Source organism: Chelonia mydas, chromosome 7, assembly GCF_015237465.2.
Source record: "Chelonia mydas isolate rCheMyd1 chromosome 7, rCheMyd1.pri.v2, whole genome shotgun sequence".
Classification (NCBI taxonomy): Eukaryota; Metazoa; Chordata; order Testudines; family Cheloniidae; genus Chelonia; species Chelonia mydas.
This window is the reverse complement of record NC_057853.1, coordinates 23,800,513-23,816,759: the sequence shown is the minus strand read 5'-3', so window position 1 is coordinate 23,816,759 and position 16,247 is coordinate 23,800,513. Positions and strand designations below refer to the sequence as shown.

Sequence of the window (16,247 nt, the reverse complement as noted above, 5' to 3'; positions counted from 1 at the left end):
TGGGGTCCTTGTCCATATTTTGGGCTCCTAGGCACTTCAGTAATAGAGGTGGTAATAAATGAAATTGACAGGCCTAAATGGATATAAAACACCAACAGCACAAGGGTAGACTTAGTTTTTCCTTTGGCTTTTGAAGGCCCTCTTGGCCAGAGAGATGACTTTCTTTCATGCTCTCTTCAACTTAAGGATATGCCTTTTTGTTGCTCTGGGACTTTGTTTTTCCTTGTAAAAAGGAGTTGGCTCTGAGTGGGGAAAATTACCGTTGTGATGTTATGGCTACGTTGGGAATAATTGACCTTCCCCCTGCACAGGACACAAGTTCCTGGCAGTGAGAGAAGGTTCCACTGTTGCATGGCTTCCTCCTGTGAGAAGGAAAAAGTCACTCTACTTCACTAGTTTAACCTTCTGTTACGGTAATTATTAAAGAAGACAAGTCAAGCTTGGAGCAGCACTTCCTGTTTGCAGCTGCTATGCCTCACTTTGATCTCTGCCTTTATCAGAGCCTCTGAGGCCCAGCTTGGCTTTCACATCATTTATGAAGTCTTTTACTCAGGGCTAAGAATTGAGAAGCTTCTCTCTACTCCCAGAGCTGCTTGCTTAGAAATGGCTTCCTTTTTCTGATCTTCAACCGGGTGCTTAAACTACAATTTAGCCTTGCCTCTGTGGCTCAGTCTCTACACTGTCCCAGTCCCTAATCCACTATTAAAAATAACTGATGATAATACTGCATTATGTATAGTGAAGAGATAATGTCAGTCTTATAAAACTCTGGCCTCCTGTTGCTGCATCGGAATTTATCAAGAATAAGTGGCAGGTTGATGTGGAGACATTTCTGTCTAAAGTGGGAGATGTCCTGTAACAAATTGCTGCTCAGCTATATTAAGGGAATAAAAAATAGCATGGAAAATATTACACTAGCATTGTCAGAATCATTTGAGCCCTCCCTAACTTGGATACTGCATTTGGTTTGGGTCTCCCCTTCTCTGAAAAGCAGGAAATATAGAAGGTCTAGAGAAGGACAACAAAAGTAGGATACTGGGTGGAACAATGTTTCTGTTTGTGAGGGGGTGAAAAAGTATGTACTGCCTAATTTGGAAAGGTGATACAGCCAAGAGAGCTAAAATATTTAAGGAGTGTCTCAGGCTGCTATTTACCCTGTCCCTTTATACCAGAATAAACAGGCACATGATTAAATTAAAGTTCTATTTCATGCAGTCTGTGTGTAAGCAATCTGTGAAATTCACTCTTGGAGCAGAGTGTTGAGCCAGTATTTTAGTGATACTCAGAAAAGGACTGACTATTTATATGCGTAGGAGTAACAGTGTTAATTATTTTACCCAGGTTGCTTTAGGGTGTGAACTTGAGGTAATTCCTTGAAACTCGTCATTGCCCTTTTATTAATTTGTATTGCAGGATTGGAACCCTATTGTACTGGGTGAGGTAACAATGCAAAATAAGGCAGGTCCTGTCCCAAAGAACTTCTTATCTCAATCAGTTGTTTTCAACCTCTTTTTGATGTGCAAATCCCTAAAAATTTTCAAATGGAGGTCCGGACCCCTATGCAAATTCAATCTGTGATCCATGAACCTCTACCATAGAGATCTTAGACTGAAAACTGACTGAACAGAATTCAAAGATAAATGTTGCACGTGCTCGGCACAGCATTTGATGCAGCATGAGAAAGGGTGCTAAACCGTGGGTTTCTAAAGTAATGACAACACTTCTGGGTTTTGACATTGGGTGGGGTATTCACATACTTTTGATTGATCAGAAAAACGGAATGCCTTTTCTGGGATCTGAAACTTTATTTTCATAGTCACCTCTCGCGGGCCCTTCACACAGTGTGCGGACCACAGGTTGAAAACCACTGATCTAAATAGTGAAGTCATGTCAGGTGGCAAGATAATTGAGATGGAGGAGAAAGACAAGAGTGACAGCAATATGAACTCAGAGTTGCATATATCGTAAAGTGCAGTGTTGCACAATTGAGCAACAGCTCTATTAGGTTTTAACTCTTTATGAGGGAGCAAGTACTGGTCATTTCCTGGGGTCATGGGAGTAGAAGCATTCGTGGGTAAGATCTGCCTAATAAAGGCTCTCCACAATAGCTAATAGATGAAATTCTGGTCCTCTTTAAGTCTATGTGAATTTTGACATTGACTTCAGTGAGTACAGGGCTTCATCCTGTAGAAATAGTGTTACCTTGTAAGAAGCAGAACTTGTTCTTGATCAGGGCAGATAAATGTATATACAAGTGCAATCTGTTATGTAAATCTCTTAAATTTCTGTGGAACTTGATATCTTTTTCTGTCTGCTTCTGTTGTGGCAGAGTTTCTAACAGGCAAGAGAGCCTAATCAGGGCATTCACATAGTCCCAAATAAGCACTTAGGCTAAGAATAAAGTTTTATTTTAGAGACTAAGCAGCGGGTAGTGATTTACAGCTGAGCCTGCACTTCTAAGCACTCTCAAGAAACTGAAATAAAACAGCCTTTTTCTTCAGGCTGTCAGAATAGCTGAGATGATATGTCAGGGCCCGCTAATGCCTTGAGATGAAATTTTATTTGAAACTAAATTACTCAATCAAGGGAATTATAGCCCTTTCTAATTATGATAGCTAAAGACTTCATGTTTTAACCTGAAATTCTAGAATGTTTTGAGTGATTAAAGTAGAAATACACTAGTGATCTTTACCCTTTTTTTGTTTGACTGCTAAGATAGGCTCTCATCACCTGTGGCATATTGATTAAAAATAATTAGGCTTTTTTGAATCCAATAAAACTTGTCTCCATGCCCTGGATTGCTGCGTGAGAGCTATGTTGGTGGCCCAGAGGACATACCCGTTACTCCTTAATAGGAGGCATTCATGAATATGCTTAATAAATGTGTGCAGTGGTCATAAATGGGTGGCAGGAGGGACCATCAGTGGTCTCAAAGTGATTTCCCAAAAGTGGAGATTTTACATTTAAACCAGTTAAAGCAGTGGCTCTCAACCTTTCCAGACTACTGTACCCCTTTCAGGAGTCTGATTTGTCTTGTGTACCCCCAAGTTTCGTCTCACTTAAAAACTACTTGCTTACAAAATGAGACTTAAATACAAAAGTGTCACAGCACACTGTTACTTTCTCATATCATATAATTATGAAATCTATTGGAATATAAATATTGTACTTACATTTCAGTGTATAGTGTATATAGAGCAGTCATTCTCTGTATGAAATTTCAGTTTGTACTGACTTTGCTAGTGCTTTATATGTAGCCTGTTGTAAAACTAGGCAAATACCTAGATGAGCTGATATACCACCTGGAAGACCCCTGCATACTTCCATGGGTATGTGTACCCCTGGTTGGGAACCACTGCATTAAAGGGTCAAATGCAGCTTTCAGATGGACACGGCACTTCCATTTACTTGAAATCAATTAATGGTATAAGCATGCATCTTGAGAGCACAGCTTCATCCTAAATAGCATGGGTTTGGTTATTGTGTTTGAGGCTGGTAATGGTAAGGGAAGAGAAAGGAGTATGAAGGGAAGATACAAAATGAAGGTTTGGTGTGTGCTATCCTCCTCAAGGGCTTCAGGAAGCACTGTAGTAGATTGGTTGATATTGAGGATGGAAAGTGTCTCTGGGGTGACTCAGTCAATTTTGCTGCCTCCCCATCACATTCAGTGTCTTGCAGCAGTCAGAGTTTTAGTATTGGTTTTGGAGCACATCCCCAATAATGCCTAGCCTCAGCCTTGAGCCATTTATAACTAGTTCTCATCTAATTGTCCATGCATTGTTTTTGGTTTTTCGGTTTCTGCTGCTAAGTTTGTATTACTACTTCTTGATCTGTGATATTGAGACTTCGGATCTGTTTAATCAAGAGATCAATTAAAGTTACAAAATGCATGCAGTATTAAAGAATCTTTCCTGCTGTTTATATCTGAACAAATGATAGACCATTGCTTAATTACAAGGGAAGAGTTGCTATTTCAGACACAACATCTGTACATTGCTCTTACTAGGTGATGTGTCCCTGGAATGGGCTGTCCGTGGTGGGGAGCAAACACAGATGTCCTTGTTTTGAACATTACCTGTTTGCAGGCAAGGTCTTTACTTCTGGTCTGAGGTTACATTGCACGTGGTGTTTGTGAGCAAGCATGCTCTTGTGGTTAAGGTACAGGACTTGGAGTTAGGCTTGTCTTCACAGACTTGGTGCAGTTCTCTTAATTTTTGTGTATCTTGGTTACACCTAGCAAAGGACATGCAAGTCAAGAAGAGGTTTCTTAATTACATTAGGAGCAAGAGAAAATGAATACCTACACTTTCCTTCTACTTAGCAGGGAAAGAGAGCTAATAACTGATGAAGAAGGCTGAGGCGTTTAAGGCCTGTTCTGCTTTAGTCTTCACTAAAAAGGTTAATGGTGACCAAATACTCAACACTACTAATATTAACAAGGGGGAAGGAACAGGTTAAAAAATATTTAGATGCGTTAGAGGTATTCAAGTTGGCAGGGCCTGACAAAATTAATCGTAGGCTACTTAAGGAACTAGCTAAAACAGTCTGGGAACCATTGGCAAATCTCTTTGAGAGCTCATGGAAGATGGGTGAGGTCCCAGAGGACTGGAGAAGGGCAAACATAGTACCTGTCTTTAAAAAGGGTCAGTGAGGACTCAGGGGATTATAGACCACCCAGCCTGTCTTCGGTACCTGAAAAGATACTGGAACAAATTATTAAACAATGTTGAGGATAACAGGGTTATAAGGAATTGGCAGCATGGATTTGTCAAGAGCAAATCATGTCAAACCAACTTAATTTCCTTTATTGACAGGATTACTGGCCTAGTTTGTTTGTTTGTTTGTTTTTGGGGGGGGGGGTAGAGTAGACATGATAGATCTTGATTTTTAGTAAGGTTTTAGACAGTCTCACATGACATTCTTGTAAGCAAACTAGGGAAATGTGGTCTAAATGAAATTACTATGAGGTGTATGTACAACTGGTTGAAAGACCATGCTCAAAGCATAGTAATCAATGGTTTGCTGTCAAAGTGGGAAGGCGTATCTAGTGGGGGTACCACAGGGGTCAGCCCTGGATCTGGTAGTGTTCAGTATTCTCATTAATGACTTGGAGAATCCACATAATACTAGATAAATTGTTCCAATAGTTAATCACCCTCACTGCTAAAAATTTACACCTTTTTTTTTTCTAGTCAGAATTTGTCTAGTTTCAACTTCCAGTCTTTGAGTCTTGATATACCTTTGTCTGCTAGACTAAAGACTCCAGTATCAAAATTTTCTTCTCCTTGTAGGTACTTACAATCTGTGATCAAGTCACTCCTTAACCTTCTTTGTAAGATAAATAGATAGTTTCTTGAGCCTTTTACTATAAGGCATGTTTCCCCATCCTTTAATCATTCATGTCATGTAAATATTGGGATTATGCTTAGTCTGAGTCAGAGGTGGTTCTGTGGGGCTGTCAGTGGGTCTCTACAGGGGCCTCTGCAGTAAGGTGGTGGTGCAACAGCTTACAGTTACAAAAGACTTTACTGGGAAGGGAGGAAGATACACACTTTTTAAAATTCTGTTTGCAACTGACTCATAAAACATAAGATAACCAAGGCTCCAGTCCCAAATACCATATCCTAGTCCCTTGCTAATCTGAGGACATTCCTTGCATGATCCAGGTATATTTATGTGGCCATGGGAAAAATCAAATGCCAGAATATAAAATAAGCTCTTTGTCTGACAGTGAAATTTGGAAAACAGATGAATCTGTCTGTTAACATCATTGTTACTAGAGCTCTGCTTCCGTTCCAAGGAACAGCCTTGCCTTTCTCTTCTCCCTGTACAGTTTTAGATGTAAATAAAAATAAACAGAATTTTTAATAACATCTTGGCTTGTTCCCCGGTGAAGGATTTAAACTTCATGTCCTTCCAAGCCAAGATTATCTGTTCAGTAACTAAGCTGTGGGTCTGGGTACTAGTAAAAGAATCAATTCCACAAGGGATATTATTAGAAAAAGAAATACAAATAACTTTAATACAGAACCATAGCACTGTACAGTCTGCAAGAAAATTGGACATCAGAGGCAAGATCCTATATAGCCAACGTCATAACCCAAATTTTATGAGTCATAGGTTCTAGTGGAGCTACATGTGCAAAGATTTTAAATTAAATGCATGTGATCTATAGCTGTTCCAAAGGACAGGGCAGGGGGCTTAATCTGAAACCTTTTTTCTTGGCAGTAGGAATTCCAGTTTTGTACTTTATTTCACTACAAGATGCATTTTGAATACAGAATTCTTACTGTTGCAAGAGCCAAGTGTGTCCACTGCCAGCTTGGTGATCAACTGGTACTCAAGCTATAATAGATCTACCCCAGATCAGTGGATTTCATTGTTTTTCATCTGATCTGTTATTTATAGTAGCGTTTGTTGCAAAGTGCCTTGTTGATTCAGATGGGGTAGGAATGCCCTTTCCAGTCGAGTTTATTTAATTGCTGGGAGAAGAGCAGCCTTCTCTCTGACAGTGTGTAAATGTTTTGCTGTGGTCTCTGCATGCAATGACTCCGCTTTGAACAAATGCAGTAAACATGCTGCGCTGCATGGAGGAAGGAAACTGATCTGACAAGGGTGGGTGACAGACTGTAATTCTTCTCGCTGCATGTTGGACTTGTGGTTATTCGTTAAATGTGTGCACATGGATTGCTTTGTCATCCCCTTCAGGAGTCAATGAGAACTAACTTCTGAAGGGGAAGGAGTAGCCATTCTCAAGTCTTGGCAAGTGGACAGAGATTAGTTATGCCATCAGGCAAGGTAGGAAGAACTTTGAAACTAGATGCGTCCTCCCCAAGTGCATGTATTAATGGGGTTCAAGGAGCAGCAGTGCTACAATAGAGAGATGGGCTCAGCATGTTTCCCACTCCCTCCTGTAAACTTGACAGTCAATACAGAAATCTCCATGTGAACCCTTTGCCAAGGTGTTGTCGAGTTTCACTTTGAATTACTTAATTGTAATAGTTTGCATATCTTTGCCCTTGTATATCTGAAGGACCCGAAACCATTTTACAAACACTAATATGTTAAGCCTCACAACTACACCTATAAGGTTTGGTAAATTTTATTTTCATTTTACGGATGGGGAAACTGAGGCAGGTGACAGGTAGGTGATTTGCCAAAGACCACCCAGAGAGTTAGTGTTGGAGCAGAGATTAGCACTTGGGTTCCTGACTCCCAGCCCTGTGTTCATCTTTAGCCTACACAGGCTGTGTGTTATAGAAACTTTGGTGTAAGTGCTCAGTCCCCTTTTCTGGCTATTCTCTTTCCATATAGGACTGGGGATGAATTCATCTGTCCAGTTGCTGCATCTTTCTTTTGGCTGGGAGCAGGGCTTTCTACATCATTGTTGCTCCGTAAATGGGATGACGTAGGAATACCTGACCTTCTAAATCTGCAGCCTACATAATCTCCATTATTGAGAAGAAGTGAGAATCCTAGATCAAGGTTGTGAAATGTCTTGCATCTGTCTTGAGGCTTGCCTGGACTCTTCTGAAATGAAGTGCCCCCTTCTCTGTATAGATTGGCTAAGGATTTCCAAATATGGGTGTGAACAGCTTCCTTACCTATCCTTGTTGTCTCCAGCGGAGTAGCTCTGGGGAGAAGGCTTCATGAGACCACAAAGCCCAGCCAGTGGGGTCTTGATGAATAGGACTTTGCAGGAACTCATATAAACCTGAATGTCTTGAAATTTACTTTTAGACCTCTATTTGTCTCAGAGACCTCAGATATAGGATCAAAATAACATGAAATGTGGTCTGCTCACAATGTTTCCATTATTAAAATGCTAAAATCCAGTGAGGAGACTGGATCCTGTCATGTTTTGGCTCCCATAAGGCTTCTTGAGGGATGTAAGGAAGTCTGTGGGGTTGTGAAGCAAGTCCTAGTCCTACATCCTGTTGCTTAATTGGTGTGCTAGTGGATTGCCAGCCTGAGCAACTGGTGCAACAGACAATTGTTCCTGCGGTAGAAAGTCATCAAACCTGCAGTTTTTCAGTACAGAACTGTTTGACTAGTTGTCAGACCCACCTTCTCACTGGATGGAAATGACTTCTTATATGAAACTAGCCCCCTGGGAGGAATCAAAACCATGTTTCTTTTCAGCAAGTTCAGGAGAAGGGGTGCTCTGAAATGCCAGATGTGTTTTAAGAAATTGTGTTTTTTAAGTGACAGTCCCAGTTTAGATCTGGTGAGACTGGGTTCCTCAGAGATTGTTGAAGATGAATGCAACTTTTTCTCAACTCTTTTTATTCTAGAGCTCAATCTTTGGACCGTTTTGACTTTGACCACCCCGTACCCTGATTGTGTCCAATCGCATAATAACTGCAAGAGCATCACATTCCAGAGTAGCACAACTTCACTTCTGCTGTTGGTGGCTCTTGAATAAATAACAACTGTGACTTTTATGGAAGAGACCAGCCAAACCAAATTCCCCCTGATTTATTTCACACAGCAAAACCTTTGTGATACAAAATGTGTGAGACTTGTCATGTGGGAGGAATGGAAATGAGACTGAAAACATGATTCATCAGCTACTGCATCTGTTTCTCTGTATCTCCCCACCCCGCACTCTCCTCCCCATCGTAGTCTGGAACAGTATTCTGAGAAAAGATCCATTACCACTAAAAGAAAGATAGTTGCCCTGGACCCAAGGCTTATTAACTTGCAGTAGTGATGAGGGTTTGCTCCATTTTAAGTTTGTATTCACTTCCTGCCATATATGGTTAATCTAACTGGGTAGCTTGCTTTTTCTTGTGAAAGAACAAAATACCGGATTGTGACCCTAAGAGCCCCTTAGTACCAACTGGCTGAGGGACCAGCGTTCTGTGAGCTCCTATCAGGCCTGACACACTTACTATACCTAACACATTACTGTCATAGTATTTATCTGTAAAAAGTGTCAAACGAAAGCTCGTGACACACCAGTCAATAATATTCCGTGATTCATGTACGGATGGTGTGTACAGAGTTGTGTGTGCGCTGGAAATATGTTCCTGAAATATTTTCAGAGTCAGACTTTCCTGAGCTTTTCAGAATCAAAGGTATTGGAGCTGAGAGCTCTTTTCCAGGTGGCCAGAAGAAAGCAGAATTCCTTGAAGCTTTTCAGTTTTAAATAATGAAGTTTGTGTCTGCCCTAGCATCATCTTTATTGACTGACAAAACCCCCCAACCCTACAGCCCTTTAAATTAATTGTTGGAATTGATTTCAGGCTTATTTCTTCCATTATCTTGATGGCATGAGATAAAAGCAGTATTAGAAATAATTGTGTGGCTGTTATTCCAAAGGATGATCTTGTGTGCTCCAGTAGGTGGGGGGATGGAAGGAAATCGCCTCCAGCTGTGAGATTTGGGAAGTCTAAACTTGTTTGTGGTTAAGCTTTTCTTGTAAGAGCTCCCCAGAGTGACTTTGGCTGGCTTCAGGGACTACTGTATGAGTGGACCACATTTTGATCTTGCTGTCTAAATTCTGAAGCTCTGGCTCAGACGTTTCACTTCTTTCCAAGACTGGGGATTGCTGTTTGCCTAACTCCGGTGTAGTGGCTTCCTGAAGAATGCATGGCAGGGAATTGAAACAGTGGCACGCCAGGCCTAAAGATGAACTTTTTTTTTTTTAGTGGCATCTGACTGTTAGATTCTAACTCCAGATGCGCTGCCACCTTTTAATCTTTACTCTGAAAACTTGCTCCTGCACTTGGGCACACGTGTGCTTTTTAAGGGCTTATTGACTTGTGCAGTGATATTATCCTGGTCCTAAAAGTCAGGACAACAGTCAGCCCAGGTTGTGCTCTTGTTTCAGAGGGTCTCACTGTTGATTAATGAGACTCCAATTGACAGAAATGTTTAATGTGCAGCAACTACCTACCAGACCCCCTTCCCCACAACGTTATCATTAATTGGCTGGAATCCTATAGCTCATAACTGACTCATAGATTCCTAGATGCTAAGGCCACAAGGGACCATTGTGATCTTCTGTAAAACACAGGCCAGAGAACTCCCCCAAAATATTTTAGAGCAGATCTTTTAGAAAAATATCCAATTTTGATTTAAAAATTGCTAGTAATTGAGAATCCACCTTGACCTTGGTAAATTGTTCCAATGGTTATATACCCTCACTGTTAAAAAATTTACTCCTGATTTCCATTCTGAATTTGTCTAGCTTCAAGTTCTAGCCATTGGGTCATGTTACACCTTTCTCTGCTAGATTGAAGAGCCCATTGTCAAATAGTTGTTCTTTGAGTGCTGGTCCCTCTGTGTATTCCATGCACCTGAGACGGGAGAATTTTAGCAACTAGTGTCCAGGGGTCTTTGCCTGATCCCTTGCTCTCCTTGTGCTCCATGCTGAGAGGTTTCTGCACTGCCCCCTATGCCCTCAAGTTCCTTCTTACTGCACATGGCCTGAGTCGGAATTTCCAGAACTGAAACTCTTTGACAATTTTTTTTTAAATATTTCAAAGTTCTTGTACAGTTAGTTGCTATTGTTAGTAGTTTTTATAAGTTTAGATAGTTAAAATCTCTGCCCCAGGGGAATTCTCCGCTCTCCTGATGCAGGATTTAGAGTATGTACAGTGTTCTGGGCTTTAAGAATTGTGTTTCCTGCCTCTGATTATTTTTTAGTCAGCAGTGACCACTAGCACTGCCTCTCTTTCCTCGAAGTTCATATCTCCACTAAGTCCAGTACCTGCCACTCCTTTCCTAGCCAGATGCGGCAGGCAGTAGAACTCCAGCTTTGGAAAGACCTTTGGAACATGCCATCAGGCCCCGCCCAAATCCAGAGGAGACCCCTCTGTACATTGGTCTGAGACATCAGAGTTCACCTCCTAGTTCAGTGTCTGACTCAGGAGCAGAAATAACTGGAGCAAAGGACCTTTCGTCTGGGCCTTTTCATGACAGTAAGACACAAGCACTCTCATAAGCTTAAAAACAGATCCCCCTCTAGACCTATTAAGGGAAGGTATCCCTCCCCAACCCTGTCCAGGTCAGGTGAGTCCTCATGCCCAGGACACAGGGACTTAAGTCCTCTTAAACCAGGGATCTCAAACTCGAATCACCATGAGGGCCACCTGAGGGCTGCATCAGTGACACCCTGCTGCCCTGCCCCCACTCCACCCCTTCCATTAGGCCCTTCCCCAAAGTCCCCACCCCTATTCCAACCCCTTCCCCAAATCCCCGCCCCGGCCCCGCCTCTTCTCCACCTCCTCCCCCCTCCCTCCTGGAGAGCACTAAGCGCTGCTAAACAGCAGGGTGGGAGGGGAGCTTGGCAGCATGCAGGAAATAACTCTGGGAGGACACGGAGGGCTTGGCGGGCTGCAGGAAATAACCTGCGGACCGCGTATTTGAGACCCCTGTCCTAAACCTTGTGGTCATGATCAGAAGGCATATAGAAACAAGGCCCCTTCAGTACCACTGTCCACATCGTCAACACCGAACACAATACTGACTAAGACAAAGTGTTGGGAGCTAAGGACTGTGAACCATTTGTACTGATGATGATTGCTCGGTCAGAGGCAGTACTGTAATAGCCCCAGCAGAAACCACCAGTTAAGAATCCCTGTACATGGACACCGGTGGTGCAGAGCGATGAGACGCAGCCTCCTAAAGCTTCAATATCCTAAACCACTCCAGAGGATATTTTTATCTTCCTGGACCCACGGTCCCCCCTGTTGTCGGGCCCAACCCTCACCAGGGAGGAGCCCATTTCCCATTCCATCTGCTAGCTACAGCTTCCTGACATCGGAACTGGTAGCACTGCTGATGGAACTGGACCTGACATTCTCATCACTGGGAGAGTCGGGGCATACCGGTGGAAAAAATATTCCCCTCCAACCAAAAGATACTTTAGTTTGCAGCTATGTTTCCTGTAGTAGCAGGACTACTCATCTGTGACATTGCACTCCATAATGTTTTATGGAAATATGCTTATGAGTGTGGATATGATGTAACTGGAATATGCTTTATGCAAAAGACCTCTTGTAAGGTATCATAACAAAGTTTATAAACTACTGAATATATTCCTCCTATTTGCATGCATGCATCATTTTTGTATCTGAAGCTAGAGATATGAAGTATAATTCTGAGGTCCTCTTTTAATTAAGCGAAATGTGGGTCATTAATGGTGGTTTAAAATCTTGATGGCTCCCATTGACTAGGACAATTGGTTGTAAATGTTTTGTTTTACCTGCAAACCTTCCTGTATACTTTGTGGGCTAACCCAGGAAGAATGGAGACGAGGGATCTTCGTGACATGTGACATGATACTGGAATCCATCTTAATCCTTGTACTTTTCCATTGATGACGTGGGGGTGGGAACAAGCACAGACAAGATTCTCGCATTGTGCCAAAGCTATAAAAGGGGATGGAGCAGGACAAAAGAAGTGGACAGTCATGAGAAAACCCCTGCTTACCACCTGAGATGTCTGATGGAACTAACAAGGGCTATCGGGGAAAGGATTGAGCCCAGGCTAGGAAGGAGTCTAGTCTGTGAAAGAAGCTTACTAGAACATCTCTGAGGGTGAGAGATTACGTGTGATCAATTTCTTAATGTATGAGGCTTAGACTTGCGTGTTTTTGCTTTATTTTGTTTGGTGACTGACTTTGTTCTGTCTGTTATTATTTGAAACCACTTAAATCCTACTTTTTGTACATAATAAAATCTCTTTTGTTTATTAATAAACCCAGAGTAAGTGATTAATACCCGGCGGAGCAAACAGCTGTGCATATCTCTCTCTCAGTGATATAGAGGGTGAACAATTTATGAATTTACCCTGTATAAGCTTTACACAGAGTAAAATGGATTTCTTTGGGGTTTGGATCCCATTGGGAGCTGGGTGCTGGAGACAGGCAACCTGCTGAGCTGTTTTTAGTTAGTCTGCAGCTTTGGGGGTGTGGCCCAGACCCTGGGTCTGTGTTGCAGCAGGCTAGAATGTCTGGTCAACAAGGCAGGGTGCTGGAGTCCCAAGTCCCAAGTTGGCAGGGAAAATGGGCTCAGAGGTAATTTCAGCACCTCAGGTGACAGTCCCAAGGGGATCTCTGTGACCGAACCCCATCACACCATCTTCCCATATGTGGACAACTGGCATCTTAAGGCAGGACACGTCCAAAAATCATAGCATGAACCTTGTTGCTGCACCATTTCTTCGCATCTGCTATGGGCAGATTTATAGATCCATTTATGCACAACCTTTGTACTATGGTGCAGATTTGCCTTACTCTCCTGGATCAGATGGTGTCTGCCAGATGTCTCTGCTGCCTGCTGGTTTGGCTTTGAATAGTATATATACAGAGCAAACACAATATGAACACTGTAGTGACCATCTCCCCATCAAGATGAGGGCCTCTCTGACTTGGTGGAAAGAATCCTGCAAATTACTAGTGGGAGGGTCGTGATTAGACCTCTCTGTAGGTAAACTCTCGGGCCTGGTGTACACCTAAAACGTAGGTCAATCTAGCTGTCACTCAGGGCTGTGACAAATTTCAACCCCTGTGCAATGTAGGTACGTCAACCTAACCCCCACTGTAAATGAAGCTACATCAACAGCAGAATTCTTCCATCAGCCTAGCTACTGCCTCTTGAGGGAGTGGATTTACTACAGCAGTGGGGGGGAAAAAACCCTTTCGATACTATAGTAAGTGTTTACACTACAGCGGCATAGGTGCAGCAGTGCCACTGTAGCACTTGTAGTGCAGATTTACCCTCAGTTTGCATGCTGAATATAATCTGTGTCCAGTCCACTGGAGGCTCCTTTTCCAGCCTGACTGTTAACTGGTCCTTTAGCTGGCAGGGTGTCTTTGATCCTCAAGTCCAGAATAATCCTTGTTTAAGGAACTTCTTATGGCCTCTTTAAAGTTTGTGCTGATGTTAATGAAAGGTGGGTAGAAAGGAGCAGAGTCTTCTCTCAGGCCCTAGGGTTCTGTGACAACAGCTGCTAAAAAGGTCCTTGGGATTTTCTGTCTAGTTTACTGTTCTTTTTGTGCAATTCTCACATCTGTCCAGAAAAAAAATTAACTGATGACTTTCCGCTCCATCTGCCCTTTGACAGTAAGAAGTGCCTTTTCCTCATTGGTGGCTTTAATAAAGTACATATGGTTGTGTTTATGGAGCATATACCTGAAATCTACATATGTGCTCCATGTGGCAGACTTAGGTTTTGTCTGGTCTAAATCCACAGCTTATCTGCCACCCTCATTGATTCCTGTCTCTCAAATCCCTAGCTTTTTTCTCTGCACCTGGCCAGCCCTGCAGGTGATACAGGTGCTGTGAGACTGCTGGCAGCTTCCCTATAATAACTGCTTGCTGATGGTTGCTATCGATCTAGCAGCAAGCAATGGCTCAGGGGAGTGAGGTCAGCTTTATTTTTCTCCCTTCTCTCTCCTGTCAAGTCAGACCCTCTCTTGAAATGGTTGAACCAAGCTGTAGAACTTGCTGCTAATATCTGCCTGTGGTTATCGGCAATATGAGCATTGACAGCAGCACAAGGTTGTGATTTTTTTTTTTTAATCCCCCACCCCAGGGGGAAGAGAAATGACTGGTGGGGGAAGGGACACAAATAAAAAAAAACTCTATGCAAAATGATATTAAATAAAGCACAATCCACAGCATGTGATTGATCTTGTAAACGTATCCTTCAAACATAAAATTGTCTAAAATGAAAAGCTTGAAATTCTGTAAGTATACAATAAAGCCCAATAAAGCTTTGCATCTGCCCCAGTTTTTTGTGCCTGACCTTAGATACTGATATAATTTTACCAGTTTTTTTTTTTTTTTTTCAGCCCTAGCTTGCTACAAAGATTCGACCATACCAATCCTACTGTGCTGCAAACACAGTCGATAGCTGCTGAGCTGGGTATACAGAAGAGGTCTTTTGAAAAATGACAGCATTCTAAACTCAGCTGTTCTGTCTACCATAATTTTACCTTCCATTTTCCACCATTTTGCTGCAGCCCCCTTCCTAAACATAGATTTGGGTAGAAATATGGGTCTTAAATGATAGAAGAGAAGAAAGGAACTCCACTATAGGTTCCATCAGCCATGTTTCAGCTGTTGATTCCTCTTGTGGACTCCATCCTATGTCCTCTGTCTTTAGGATGAGTCATGTTTGCCAGGTAATGGCAAGGTTCCATAGCTTCTGTGAATAGTCTTTTAGTTTTCTCCTTGTGTAGATCCAGTTCTTTCCTAATCAATTCAAGACAGATTTCAACTGAGACTACATCAGCCTGTAATATGGCAAGTACCTCTAAAACCACCTTCAACTGCTTTTGTAAATTAGCACACACTTTATATGACAACTATGTTTTGACCAGAGTTTCCTTGTGATTTGTAGACATTTCAACATACTTGTGGTAACTGGATGCAGAAAGAGCCCAAATATCACTGAGGAGCTGGGGCATCAATCCTCCTTTTTCAGCCATTAAATTGGAGGCTAATGGTGGTGGTGGAAGAGTTTTTGGATTTCTGTAACTACTACTACTGTTGGGTTTTTTTTCAGTGAAGTTTAAATAGAATGCCGAACACTCGTATGTCAGAAGTTTAGAATAATTGTCCTTGAGGAATTCTGTCCTTTTTCATAGCTTCATTAAAGACCATCTCATACTTTTCTCTTCATTCATGAATGGTATCTTCAGCAAACACAGTGGTCTTCAGTTTCCTTTTCAGCTGTAGAAACAATAGCTGAAAGAAGGTGCCTGTTTTTCCCTGTGTAGGTGTTTGTAACCATCACAGGTCACTTCTCAAGATTAACTTACTTTTTGTACTCGTGTCGATGTGGATTCTTTTTGTTCTTTAATTTGTTGTCTTGTTTCACTTCTGCCATCTAGTAGTGGATATGTGAATTTAAATCGGTTTTGAAGAGCATATTCAGGGTGAAGTGCTTCGATCATTTCTTTAAACTCTTCATCTTATATTTCATTGAAGATTATGTTAGTGTAAAGGGTGCAGGTCTGATCTGTAATAATTTATAAATACTGTATCTGACATAGTCATTATCCTGCTGGGTTATTGGATAAGTTTGTTGCTGCTTTGTTAGCACAAATCTTAAAGAATAAGACTTTCTGAAGCTGTTATCTTTCCTAGGTAATGTCCATCTCTAATCTTTGGATAACAAAGAATTAGTTTTGTGTTGTCAGTCCTTGGGTGCATCTGCACTGGAAAAATAAATATTCTGATTTCAACAGTGCTACTGCACCAGAACTAAGCTGCTAATGGAGGGTTTGG

At 41.9% G+C, this 16,247-nt stretch overlaps 1 protein-coding gene across 7 annotated transcripts in view; it reads left to right on the top strand.

Annotated features, from left to right (window-relative positions):
* Window positions 1-16,247, top strand: part of NCKIPSD (NCK interacting protein with SH3 domain) — a 95,254-nt gene that overhangs the window by 12,975 nt on the left and 66,032 nt on the right. The window lies entirely within an intron of this gene.